Source organism: Zosterops lateralis (genome assembly GCF_965231275.1).
Source record: "Zosterops lateralis genome assembly, chromosome: 6".
In the NCBI taxonomy this organism is placed as follows: domain Eukaryota; kingdom Metazoa; phylum Chordata; class Aves; order Passeriformes; family Zosteropidae; genus Zosterops; species Zosterops lateralis.
The window spans coordinates 58,193,611-58,206,820 of NC_139761.1; the positions used below are offsets into that span (position 1 = coordinate 58,193,611).

The following is a 13,210-nucleotide window of genomic DNA, read 5'->3' on the forward strand; positions in this document are numbered from 1 at the left end:
CAACAGAACGTATTTGGCCTGGTAATTATTGTGTGGCTGTGCATATCAACTGCATGCTCTGTATCCATGGATAAACAGGACACTCAGCCAAATAATACCATAATTCTATATAAATCAGAATTGGTTTATTCTATATAAATCAGAATTGCGAGCACTTATTCTGTAATATTTGTCCTAGTGATGCACATGCTATAGACCTGGATCTTCTGAGCAGTCTGTGTATGCTGGTGCACAGTACATCAGTCCAGGCATCTCTGTGATGATAGAAATCTGTGTTCCTGAGTCAAATTTCATCCAGCTATTTTCCAGGATGCTAATGAAGATTACTCCTAAAGATTAAAAGTAGGTAGGTTTTGTAAATACGATGCAGAGGAAACAGTTAACTTGTATTTGGGCTTGTAATGATGAAAATTGGTTTCTCTTAGATTACAGCACTCAGATTCATATTTAAGATTAAAACCAGAGTTTAATGAAAACTGTAATTATTTTTAGTTATATATAATTATATGGATAGAAAGCACAGTTCTTGCATAGTCAGTTTACAAGATGGAAGGACAAAACACACTACTTTTATAGTAAAAGGTTGTTTGAAGTTTATTCCTAGAGCTTTACCATGAGTGTTCCACTGCAGGTTTGATAAAAGTTCAGTTGACTCTGAAGTCCCTGTGTGTGTCAAACAGAATTAAGATGGAATTAACTCACAGCTTGTCTTATTTTCATGGTAATGAAAATAGTAAATGATGCATAACTGAAACAATTTTCAATTCTACCCATTTCATTTTTTTTCCACTATTCTTAAAATTGCCATACAATGGACACATTTTAACTGAGATTTATACATTATATTCCAACTGTTTTGGAAAAAAAATAAAATAAGGTGTATCTGACACCAGTTACTTTAATATATTTCAGTGAGTTCCATAAGGTTGTATTTATTGATCTCAGGCCTGCAAAGCTATTGACTACTCTCCCTTTATTAAAAGTCAAGGAAGACATGGAAATTTTTGGCAAAGTAATACTATAATATTGGGGCAATGCTGGATGATTTATGAAACACGTTCTGAAGTCATTGTGGCTGCTCATATTCTAACAAACTGACTCAAGTACCAGCAACTTTTAGTTATCTCTGACTATTTTTTGAATTTTAACTTCTGTGGCATGTACTGAAAGAAAGAACAAAGCAAATCTATTTCTGCATTCCAAACTTACTTAATTTTAGGTTAAATAATTTAATTATATGATCCCTTTAATGGCAAAAGGCAGGAAAATCAGCAGGTAGGATATTCTTAATTCAATAGACACTTTACACAGCATTTCTGCTCTTCAACTCAGTTGTTCTCTCCCATCTCTTTTCTTTTAGTTGACCAGGGTATGCACTGTTTAATGCAAATGCTTTAGGAGTTGATACAGAATTGGGCCACCAGCCATTAATTTCAATGGCTCTGTTATATTGGACGGATTTTTTCTGCTCAATTGTGACCCTAATTACACATGGGAGTGTTTGGGAAATTTGGAAAATTATCAGGAAAGTGGGATCAACAGATATGACAAGACAGGTGCCTGTATCTCTGCCTGCTGAACACGATTTCATTGTCTTTCTCTTGGTCTCTTTTCCTCTCCCCATTCAGTGATCGCTGCTCCAGCTCCCTGGGCACTGAGAAACCTTTGATCGAGATAATTTCTCTCTCCCATTTGTAAATGACCTGAAAGATACCTTTATAAGAAAATCCTGGTCATGTCACAGGATGAGACGGCACTCACAGGTCATCAGAGGTGGTGATTATAAAACAGTTTTTAGAAAAGGGCTGAGGAATTACACAGATAAAATGGGCCATTCTGGTCATCCTTGCTGACCTGGTGCTCCAGAATTTAATCTCCAAATATCTATGCATCGAGGTTTACAATGTGCAACCAAGTAAATCTTTCAGAATTTTTAATCCTGAATTTTTGTCCTAGAAAGCTTACTGCATCTTTAGATAGAATTTGTTGCAGCTCAGCCACATACACACATCTATTATGAGAGTTAATTCTAACACTAGGAAAGGAATAGTATCTAGACGACAAGGTATGGAACCATTCTGTTGTGGTATTAATATTGTTCAGCTTTCCTACATACACATGTGATTTCCAAATATGCTGTATCTTCCTCAGTCACAGTAAGTCTTCCCTCTCCCTCTCCTTTCCTGTCTGTCTTCAAATCATTGTTTATTCACGTACCCATTCATCCTCTTATTTATTTGGAAGTAGACTCTCAAAAGTATTATCAGAACATGTGGACATGGGAGGTGGAAAGTGTGAGGACCTGAGACTAATTATGTGGAGGACTAATGAAAATGATAGCATTTCACTTGGAAAGGTTTGTGTATTTCCTCTGCAAAGATAAGCAAGGCTGTTATGGAAATAACAAATAATTGCAATTGAAATATTTTGTAGAAAATGTGTTTCTGTTGGGCCTCCAATGTTACTGTGTCAGATTTGAAAGCCAAATTCTAATGCTAAAAAGGATGGCAGAAGTATGAATCTCTGTTTGTTCATAATTGTAATGTTGCTCCTGAAACTTTCATGGCAGTCACATAATGGACATTTCAGATGCACACTTGGCACTGTGTTTCCATCCCTTTTGCCTGAGTAAGATTTGAGCCAACCATCAGTTTTTGGTTTTTCTTAATTCTTGTACTGGATGTTACATATTGCTTGTCTAGCATCAACCCTCACTCAGTAGAAAAAGATACATAAAGTGTCTGTGAATACTCTCTTGTTATTAGATTCTCCTTTGGTACACACTGACCATATAAAGTTGGCACAACCACCGTACAGCTGCTTTTCTAGTCCTTCCCACTGGTAGCTGTGCAAATGCTCCCACAGGATTTACTGCATGGCATCTGGAAAAGCCTCAGCTCAACTCCCTGTGCAGAATTGCTCCTGAACTTAGCAGGAATCTTGTAACTTCAAGAGAACGTGAACCATAAGAAACTTCTACTCAAGATGCAACTGTTGCTTAGGGGAATGTTTTTCAACTTCTGTAGAAATTGGCAGGACATTTTAACAAAATTTGTCTTCTCATCTCAAGATGGTTTTTATAGTGAGTTGACATAAATTGGATTTAAATTGCTGCTCCTTATTAAGTAACAAATAAAATCTTTCTCAAGGTCAGGTAAATAATTGTAAGATAACCAAGTGCATGCAGGAATCGGCTCATCAGGTCACCATCGGTTCCAACCCAGTACATTTTTAGAATGTATTTTTAGAGCTTTTTTCCCCCATATTTTTTTTTTCTCCTGAGAAAAAAATTAGATGAGCCAATGAAAACAGTCATGCCCAGGGGCGTTAAGATTTTGCTAACTGGATCAAAATAAGGAGGTAACTTAATTCTGTGCTGTTACTCACATAGTACATGGCTAGAGCTCATCATAGTTAACTATATCAGCATGCTGATGAATTGCTCTCATTTAAGTAGCACTCATCACAGCAGTTAATAGTCCATCAGAAAAGCATAATAATAGTATAGGAATACAATCAATAACAAGAGCTCATTTGATTGGCCAAGAACGAATATCTGCTACTCAGAGAACAGGAATTCGCTTGTAGTGCAATTTTTGAGAAATAGCCCAGCATTAATTACACAAATCAAGTTTTCCCAGCAGATCAGTGTACAAAGAAATTAATGTAAATAAAAAATAAGGGTCAGTTTGATGAGTGCTTCAGCAATCAATTTAAAACAATTCTTTCAGTATAATTATACATAATGTGTTTTGGCTAGAACAATTTAATTAAGTGACTCTACACTGAAAGAGAAAAATAAGTGCACCGTTTGTCTGGAGCACTCTTATTGAAAGTGATAGCTTGATACCATTAGGAAACTCAACAGGACAATCTACATTCATACATTAAGAGAAGCAGAAGTCTGAACATCTGTTTCCCACTATTGAATTCACAAAAGGGGCTTCGCTGTGCAGGGAATAAGTGAACAAACAACAGTTGGAGAAGGTTATCTCTGACATTTAACAAAATGTTGAAGTATCACAAAGATGACGTAAGGTGAAAATGGAATGTCTGAAATAACAGTGCGCTAAAAGTTAGTTTGGCAAATGAAGCACTGCTAGCAAGAACAAGCCAAACCTCTGCCCATAATTCTTAAAAATGTGTAATATGAATGATCAGTTTATGAACAGCATAGTTTTTTATTCAAGATGTATAAGGTGGCATGAAATGGTTTTGAAGAAATATTCAATAAAGTTCCACAAAATATTTCTTTAGCCTGGAAAAAAAAAAAAAAAAGACAATTAAAAGATGTGTCTCTAAGTTTAAAAAATTCCAGAGATAATAGTCAAACTAAAGAAAAAATAGAGTTTTATCTTGGATGTGACATTTTCTTTTCTTCTTTTCTTTCCATTTCCACAACCACGAGTCTTGGAAAGGGAGCAATAATAAAAGAGAAATGGAACCAAGAATCAACTCGCTGCCAACGGCTGTAATACAATATCTCAGCATTTCAAGGGTAAATCAGTGTGAACTGCGTTTGCCGTCCCTCTGAAAAAAAACGAGTATTAAACTTCCGTTCAGTCAACGGGGACTGCTGAGGGATAGGAAATCGGTGTCGGAGAAGAAAGGGAGAGAAAAGAAATTTTAAAAAACAAACAAAACCAAAAAAAAAAAAAAAAACCCAAACAAAACCCCAAACAAGCATACGGCCAAACCCCAAACGCGGGTTTCCCAAAGCGAGCATGGAGCAGAGCGGGCGAGGAGAGGCAGCTCCGCTGTGCTCGGGGGGCCGGCGGCGGCTGCCGGGGGTGACAGGGCAGCCACTGCGGCCTCGGAGGCGGCGCCGGGAGCCCGGCCCGTTCCCCCCAGCCGAGGTGGGAGCCCTGCCTTCCCGCCCGCCCCAGGCAAGGTGGGAGCTCTGCCTGCCTCTCTGCCCACCCCAGCCAAAGCGGGAGCCCTGCCTGTCTGCTCCCCCCTCCCTGCCAAGGTGGGAGCCCTGCCTTCCTGCCCTCTCTGCCAAAGCGGGAGCCTTGTCTGCCTGCTTCCCGCTCCCTGCCAAGGTGGGAGCCCTGCCTGTCTCCCTGCCTGCCTTCCTGCCCGCCCCAGCCGCGGTGGGAGCCCTCCCTGGCTGTCCCGGGCGGGCTCGCTGCCGGCCCTCCGGCGGGGCTCGCTGGCCACGCGGGCTCCTTTAAATTGAGGGCGTTTCGTGCCTCTCGCCGGCTGCTCTGGAGTTGAAAGAGAAAGGGGCCGGAGCCGGAGCGGAGCGGGAAGGTGATCTTTGCCCGGCGGCTCTGCGGTGCGGAGTAGGTGCCTTTGTTCCGTCCCCCGCTGTCCCGGGAGGCGGCGGGGCCGCGGGCACCGTGCCGCAGTGGGGGCGGCTGCTCTGCCTGCGGGGCTCTGCGGGCTTTGGGGTGGGTTTCTGTCCTCCCGCTCCCCGGCCGCGGGTGTTTGAGAGCATGGCGGAGGCGGGATGAGACGTGCGCGGGTGTGTGGCGGAGCTCCACGCGTGTTCCCCCCGGGGCTCGCCGCGGAGAGGCCGCGGGCCGCTGGCGGACTGCCCCGGGCATCCCGCGGGGGGCCGGGGGCCGCGGCGGGTCTGCTTGGTCCTGCCCCCGAGGGGCAGACCTGGAGCGGCGCTCGCAGCACTCATGGCAAAGCCATTAGCTCAGCCTGACTGCGGAAGGGCCCCGAGCAGGACAAACGCACCGGACTCCGCGGCGGGTGAGAGCGGGGCGGGCGAGGAGGGACGGGGGGTGGCTCTTACTCGCCGTGCGCTCACCCTTGGCCCCGAGCTCGGGTTTATCTTTGTGGCTTCTCGAGGCAGCCCCGGGGCGCCGGCGGTGCGGGAGGAGGACGAGGGCGAGTGTCCGTGTGAGGCTGCGGCACCGCGGGCGGGAGGCGCCCGGCGCTCGCCCCTCCGCCCCACCGGGGCTGCAGCACCGCGCCCCTCCCGGGCCAAAGCCGCCCTTTCGGGGCTCTGGGGCTCCTCTCCGGGCGCTACATTCGCATGGACAGAGTTTCACCTTTCGGAAGGCTCTGTGTCCTCGCTGAGGCTGTGCTGTGAGGAATGGAGGTTGCTGTCCCTGTCTGGCATTGCTGTGTGCAGCCTGGGGTCTGTCATCTGAGCCCGCAGCTCCTGGGACACCAGCGTGGATGCATCGCAGGCTCCCCAGTGCAGTTTCAACTTACTTGTGACATTGTTTTGCAATGAAAAATGAACGAAGTGTTATTGGTTTTCCGTGTATGTTAAATTATGTATTTTTTGTTTCATTGCGAAGGAGATGCTGTGCCAAGTGTAACAGTTTTGTGGGGGGTTGTGACGTGGATTGTGATTTAATAGGAAGTTTCTAAAGAGGACATTCCCAAATTCATACTGTCTGGTGTCATAGGCCATCTGATCAGGATTATACTGCCCTTGTTGGAACCATGGTCAAACCTGTCTGAAGGTGGTGAGGTGCGGAAGAGTCAGCACTATCCTCAAGTTCTAGCTGCCACTTACTTTATCCTCCTGACTTATTTGGTCACTTTATTTATTTTACCCAAAGTCTTATTTAAATTGGTGCATTTACTATCCACGGTACCTCTTCAGCTCCACTTTACACCTCTCAGTTAAACTTAACACTAATTTCAGGAGAGGATTTAGAAGTGGAAGATCATAATTAAAAGCAAAGCTGATGGTTGGAAGTCAGCTTGTAGTACTGTCTGCATTGTGTCCTTGCAGCAAGGGACAGTTCTGCTCCTTGGGAGATGTGATGTATCAGTTTAAATATGTATTTCTTTTTCTAGCTGGTGGAGGTTGAAACTTCTTTTGTACTGATTTTTAATGGCTATTTTCCTTAGACAAGCAGAAAAACATAGAATAATAGCCAGGCAAAAAGGAATCAACTTCAAGGGTTTTGGACAGTGTTAGCATCAGGCTCAGTTTCCAGAAGTTATAATTTTCAGAGCCAGGAGATACTGAATATTCCTGAAGTTTTGTTTTCATCTGTGTGAGAAAGACTTTCTGCTTTCCTTTTGGTGAGGGAGACATTATCAAGGCAATAGAATAGTTTCTACTAAGCATAGTCCTGAAAACGTTTAGGTTTCCAATGATTAGAACAGATTTTTCAGTGCAGTTAATTTTGTTTTGGTCTGGCCTCAGACCAGGGGCCTTACAGGTATAAAGTATCAGTAAACTGTGGTGCCAGGTTCTCCATCCTCCCCTCTGAGTGCTGCACACGTTTGTAATGCATATTCATAATGGAAGGGACAAAGGCTTCTTGTGATTAAAACTCACTCTATCAGTGTAGATCACATTTTGATGTAAGCCATGAAAAATTCTAATTGATTAATGAGTTTCAGATGGTGGTTCCCCTTCACTGCCCCTCCCCCTGCTCCTAACGTACAGTATGCTCCAAGTTAATCTGGGAAAACTCCAGAAACCTTGGGCTAAATTGGTTGTGCTAGAGTTTATAAGGATAATAAAATATCTAGAAAAATTAAATTTCCCTGTAAAGATGTGCTTGCTGCGTTTGTCAGCTCATGTTTTAGCTGCTTGTTTATGGTAGTGAGAGAAGTTAAGGTTACGCGTAAGTCCATTTATGATAATGCAGACAAGAGTGACCTGTTGTTTCTTACAGAAGGGAAAGCTCTGCAAATAGCTCTTGAAGAGGGAATAGGCAAGGCAGTAGCAGAATGACTTTAAAAATGATTGTGTTTGTTTTTACCTGTGTGAAAGGGCAAAATGAGAATGATTACTCTTCTGCAGTAAACTGGAAATTGAAGGAAATTGACTAAGTGACATCTAACAGTGAGTGGCAAGTCTCTGGGTTGTTTCTCACTGCTTCTTTTAGTCCATTTTTAGGGTTTCAAGAAAGGGAGCTTTCACAGTTTCATTTGGGAAAGTCATTCCACTGTCTAGCAGATCTCACCATAGGGAACAGTTTCCTAACATTAAAAAATCAGAAGTTTTTTAGTTATTTTTGTGGCTCTCAAAGGAAGGCATTCATATATCTTTTTTCCCTCCTTCTGCATATATCTGTGTGTATACATATATGTGTATGTATGGGTGAAGGGGTGGAAAAACAAGAGCAGCCTTTAGTCTGTGAACTGATGTTATACTCTCCAAATCTGAAAAATATGTCAACACTGAGACAGGAGAGCTGAAGTAAGTTTTAAAATGTGAATGTATTTATCCTTGGTTGTGCTGTGTCTATGAAACTGGCACTTGATGATGTGAGGGTAGTGATTGCAATATGGGTCCCAAATTGTGGGCAGCTACATTTGTGTCCACAATTATGCATTTTGTTCTCCAGCTTCATCTGTTTATGAACACTGAATCTTATGCACTTTTTTGCACTGTTTGCTGTTTCAGTTAGTGACTTATTCACACAGTCCACTTAAACTGCAGTAAAGTTTCAAAAGTTCTGTTCTTTTCCATCTGCTTGAGGTGATTAGAACTAGCAGGGAGATCCAGCAGAGACCCTTGCCAGATACACTCATGAGCTTTGTTCTGGCTTTTGATCCTCTGTCTCCTCTCCTTCCAGGCTGGCTGCTTTCCAACAGCATTACCTTCTCCCTAAGACAGCAGGAGATTGTCTGCATTTCTAGCTGATACCCCTCTGTCAAAGCCAATGTACAGTCTAGTGCTCAAGTTGCTTCGGAGGAAAACTTGCTGATCTTGTCTAAGCTGCTGTCTGTTTCCTCTATCACTGCCAGTAAAGCAGTTGCACAGTTGTGTGTATGATGCTTGGTTTCTCCTACAAGTGGTGGCCAACGTGCTTCCTCAGTCATATTACAGCAGATCTCATTGCACAGATAAAATTATAAGCCTCAGAACCTGCATGTTTAATCCTGTGAAGATGTATGAAAAAGAGTCTTTGAACTCAGGGTCTGAGGCAGAGATGTGCCACTTTCTGTTCCAGTTGTTCCAGCTGTGTAGAGCAGCTGGACTGAAGTGGCACTGTGCAGACCCTCAGTCCTGGATGGCTCTGGTTTGGCTGCCAGCTGCACAGAGCTAGTCAGTGAACTTCCCTGCTGGGCCAAAGCCCATGTCTGTGCACAGTGTCCCTGTCAGGCTGTTGTGGTGCAAAGGGCACATCCTGTAGGACCTTAGCATCAGAGGTGGTTTGAGTCCCAAAGGAAACTGTGAAAGCCCCCTTTCTTGAAATCCTAAAAATGGACTAAAAGAAGCAGTGAAAAAAACGCAGAGACTTGCTACTCACTGTTAGATGTCACTTAGTCAATTTCCTCCAATTTCCAGTTTACTGCAGAAGAGTAATCACTCTCATTTTATCCTTTCACACAGGTAGAAACAAACACAATCATTTTTAAGGTCATTCTGCATTTGCTTTATGATGGATTTTTTTTTTCTCCTCCATAGACACTTTTGATTTATCTTTATTCTCTTCTAACTGAATAGAAAGAAAAATGCTCTTTTCACTGGAGACGTAACTTCTATGCTAATTCTTAAGTCAATTCATAAAAGGCAAGTGACTCAGCAAGACTTCTTCATTGCTGCCCTGGAAGGATTGTATTCAGGAGCAAGCTGAAAGAAGTGGTTCAAGCCCCTTTTTATTTGAGAATTAATGCACATGTTGTAATTGAGAGCCAGGTTGAAGTGACACTGAACCTCATGTGGTGCAGACAGTGGCACTGTGTGGTCAGCAGCTGCTCAGGATAAGCTGTTATATGGATATGATGGAACTGGGTGGGTAATTTGGAGTAAAAACTCTCTGGTTTATAGGATTACCTAGCAGGGTGGAGCACACAAAGTATTTTCATTGTATGTATATCTGTGCACACCTGCAAGCTTTTATATATACATTTTCCCTATACAGTGTTTTTTTTTTCCTCCCCCTTTATACTTGAAGAAAATTATCACAATTTTACAGCTAAGGAGGGTGGTTGGAATAGGAAAGGGAATTGAATCTGCAACTGTAAGTGCTTCGTTGTGCATCCAGTTTTATTTGCTAGATGAAACAGTCTCTGCCCCTTGTGTGTTTTGAGTACAGTGTATCATTCTTGATTCCTTTTCTCCTACCCCTTAACCCCAACAAAAGCCGGTGGTAACACAGAAGATCACTTGTTTGATTCTCTTTGCTTTCACCTGATGATCACTGATAACAATCATCAGATAGTGTAAGGTTACACTGCTGGCAAAACACAGGCAGTGAACTGCAATACACAGATAACTAAATGCACTACTGTAGAGCAAAATAAGAACTTCACTGTTCAGTAGGAGCAGGCAGAGAGAAACAGGACCTTTTAGAGTGTTGAATCTGATACACATAGCTGGGTGGACTGTAAACCATCCCATACTGGGTTCTTCATGTGGACAATAAGGCTGAGAATTTGAGATGCCATCCTCTTGTTAAGAGAGGTCGAAAAAAGGATTGTGCCACATAAATATGAACTGTAACAAAACAGGATGAAAAGCAATCCAAGACTGTTCCTCTCAATAGGTCTATTCTAGACTCTGAATGAATCTACATCCTGACTAGTAGGGGGAAGCAGTTGCTTTAAAGTATTTGGAGGTGAGTTTTGAAAATGCTTCTGCATATCACGTCAGCCTCAACAGCTTATAGAGAAGTGTAACGTTCTATAAAATATTTGACATGTTTGTGTTGGCTAGTTTTGAACAGCTGTGTGTATGATGATTTGATGTTGCTGTTAGAAAGTAGTGAGATTAGGAAACCCAATATTTTTTGGCTACTTCATTCATGCTTTGTCTGCCAAAAGGAAAGGGTGAAATAGTTGTTGGAGCCAGAGGCTTGCCTCAGCTGTGGTGATGTATCCTTGAAAGCTGCTTCTACCTCTGATGCAAGTTGGTCCATTCCTCTGACCAAATTAACTGCCATGAAACTTTTCTTCAGTTCACTAAAAAATAAATCTGTTGAGACATTTTGAGGAAGAGATTTGAAGGTATCTGAGGGATGAAACAAGGGCCTGACCTTCACCACAGGAAGAATCTTCCAGCAGATCTTGAAGGAGCTTGAAGGAGCTCAGGACTCCATTGCGGTCCCTTTCACACAACAAATTTGGCTTCTTCGTGGCTACTTATGTGATGAAGTTCTAGTATGTATGTGCTGGTAGAATTGATGAAGTAAATGAACTGTTTACTGAGACTTGGGTACTTTGGTACTGAAATATTGTGGAGGCTTAAGTTGACTTTACCAAGTTCAGTGGTGATCAGTGTTTCCATGGAGAATAATTCAGAGCTTGGAAGTTTCTGACGCATGCAGTTTGGTAACTGACTTCCAGTATCACCAGTGGAGTTTGTGACAGGAGATGTTCTGCTCCTTGAAAGCTGAGTTTTAATTTTTTAAGAATTATTTTGGAAGTCCAAAGTAGGACTTTTGTGGATTTTACTGAAGTGTAGGGCAGTTTTTCAGAAAAGTAGTGGGGAAGTGAAAAATTTGGGGTTTTTTTGGAAATGAAATCAAAGAAAACTTATACAGAGGCATGTTAGCTTGTATGTGATTTATCTGTCATTCTTCAGGCTCTTCATCAGAATCAACTTTGTCGTTCCTCCGTCCTCACTTTGCATGCCCACTTCATTATACACTTCATGCATTATTTTAATTCAGGGTGACTATTTCAAGCAGACCTAGTCCCAGCATAAAGATGTGTGAACCATTTTCACCTTCTAGAGACTTTTGTCACCTGTCTGGCTGGCTTTTGTCATCTTTCCAGTTTCTCTTTCTGAGAATGTCTTATGAAAACTACCTTAAACTCAGAATACCCTCCTTGTCTCTCTTTTTTCTTCTTACTGCCACAGTCACTAAGAAACTGAAGCAGCCTTGCATCCTCCAAAATCTTTTTTCTCCCACTTTTCTTCCCTGAATGGGTCTCAGAAGTTTCCTGGGACTTTACACAGCCTGATTGCTGAGTTAGGTCAGTATGAAATATATTAAAGATGATGCTGTATTTTAGAGACGAACCGAAATAACATCCCTGTTCCCCCAGTCCATTTCCACAGAAACAGGCCTGAAATGTAGAGTGCAGTGCTTCTTCCCCAGGCTGATGTGGAAACCCAACCTTCTTCCATGTAGCTGTTGAAGAAGCCTTCCTCCTGTTTTGTTTTGTCTTGTCTTCAAGAAATGCAGCTTTGAGACCCCCGAATGACTTCAGCCCCAGCAGTGTCACAGCCTGTGTTATATCTGGCTGACTGTCAGGCATATCACAATGCAGGTGATTAATTAGCCCCAGGTTCCCACAGGGCACTTCCTATGCCTGGGCTTGGAAGTGATGAAGTGGGGTGAGAGGAAAGGGAAGTGCCTGTTGTTTTCTTCTTGACACAGCCCAGCTCAGTGCCTGTGCCAATTCCTACCAGAGACCCTGCATGAAATATAAAATAACAAGAAATGTAGGTTGGAAGGGACCTCCAGGTGTCATCCAGTCTGACCACCCTCCACAAAGCATGAATGAACTGTGAAATTATTCCCAGGGAAGGGGTGCAGGGTCTAACTGGTTCCTTTAGTGAGGTAGTTCTGCTTTTTCTGTTGTGTTTTTCCAATTTCTATGTAAAGAGAAACAAATTGCAGGATTTTCCTAAATATTTAGATACATGGACTCAAGAATAAGAACTCTCTCTTTCTCTTTTTTTTTTTTTTTTTTTTTTTTTTTTTTTTAATTGCGTTTTACCACTGTCATTGCAGAGGTAATTCAAGAGAACAAGCTAATTCCAGTTCTGCCTCTCACCGGATCAGTGGAGGTTATAGACTGCAGAAAGTGGTCAAAATTATTTGAAGGCTCTTTCTGGAAAGCAGGTATGTGATAGAAACTTGTTCTTTCCCATATAACCCTTGAACTGGTGTCTTGCCTCTGTTTCTATCCAAAATGAAGCAGTTCTTCGAAAGACTAATTTGTGTGTTTCTGAGTGACTTAGAGAAATTTTAACTATACTGTCACTGACATTCCTGAGCTGTTGGTAGCCTCTAGTCTGAGTCAATCTATTATGAGAGTGACATTCTAGATAGATTTTTGCAGAGCTAACAGCCCAAGTGCCTCCCTTCCCTTGCAGCCCTAAATGAACAGGTATGATTTGAATTTAATTAACCAGGAAGCCATAAATCCAAGCTGACATTTTTACAAAGTCGGTTTCACAACAGAGCTGTGCATAAGTTATGTACTTCAGTCTGCTCTAAACTCCTCTGCTTTCAAAGGAACTTTGATACGTAAGGATTTTTTTTTGTAAGAAAAATGTAAAATTACTCATAATTCAGAAATATGTGTTTATACAAGAGAA

The 13,210-nt window shown here is 42.3% G+C and overlaps 1 protein-coding gene across 5 annotated transcripts in view; it reads left to right on the top strand.

Annotated features, from left to right (window-relative positions):
- The first annotated feature begins 5,175 nt into the window (after window positions 1-5,175).
- Window positions 5,176-13,210, top strand: part of GAS2 (growth arrest specific 2) — a 75,586-nt gene continuing 67,551 nt past the window's right edge. For 2 of the 5 annotated variants that reach the window (XM_083864371.1, XM_083864374.1), the window contains exons 1-2: window positions 5,177-5,285; window positions 12,621-12,731. The gene's annotated coding sequence lies outside the window, so the exon portion shown is untranslated. Of the gene's footprint in view, window positions 5,394-5,600; window positions 5,704-12,620; window positions 12,732-13,210 lie in introns of those variants that run through there. The other 3 variants (XR_014590447.1, XM_083864373.1, XM_083864372.1) reach the window with 3 other exon arrangements.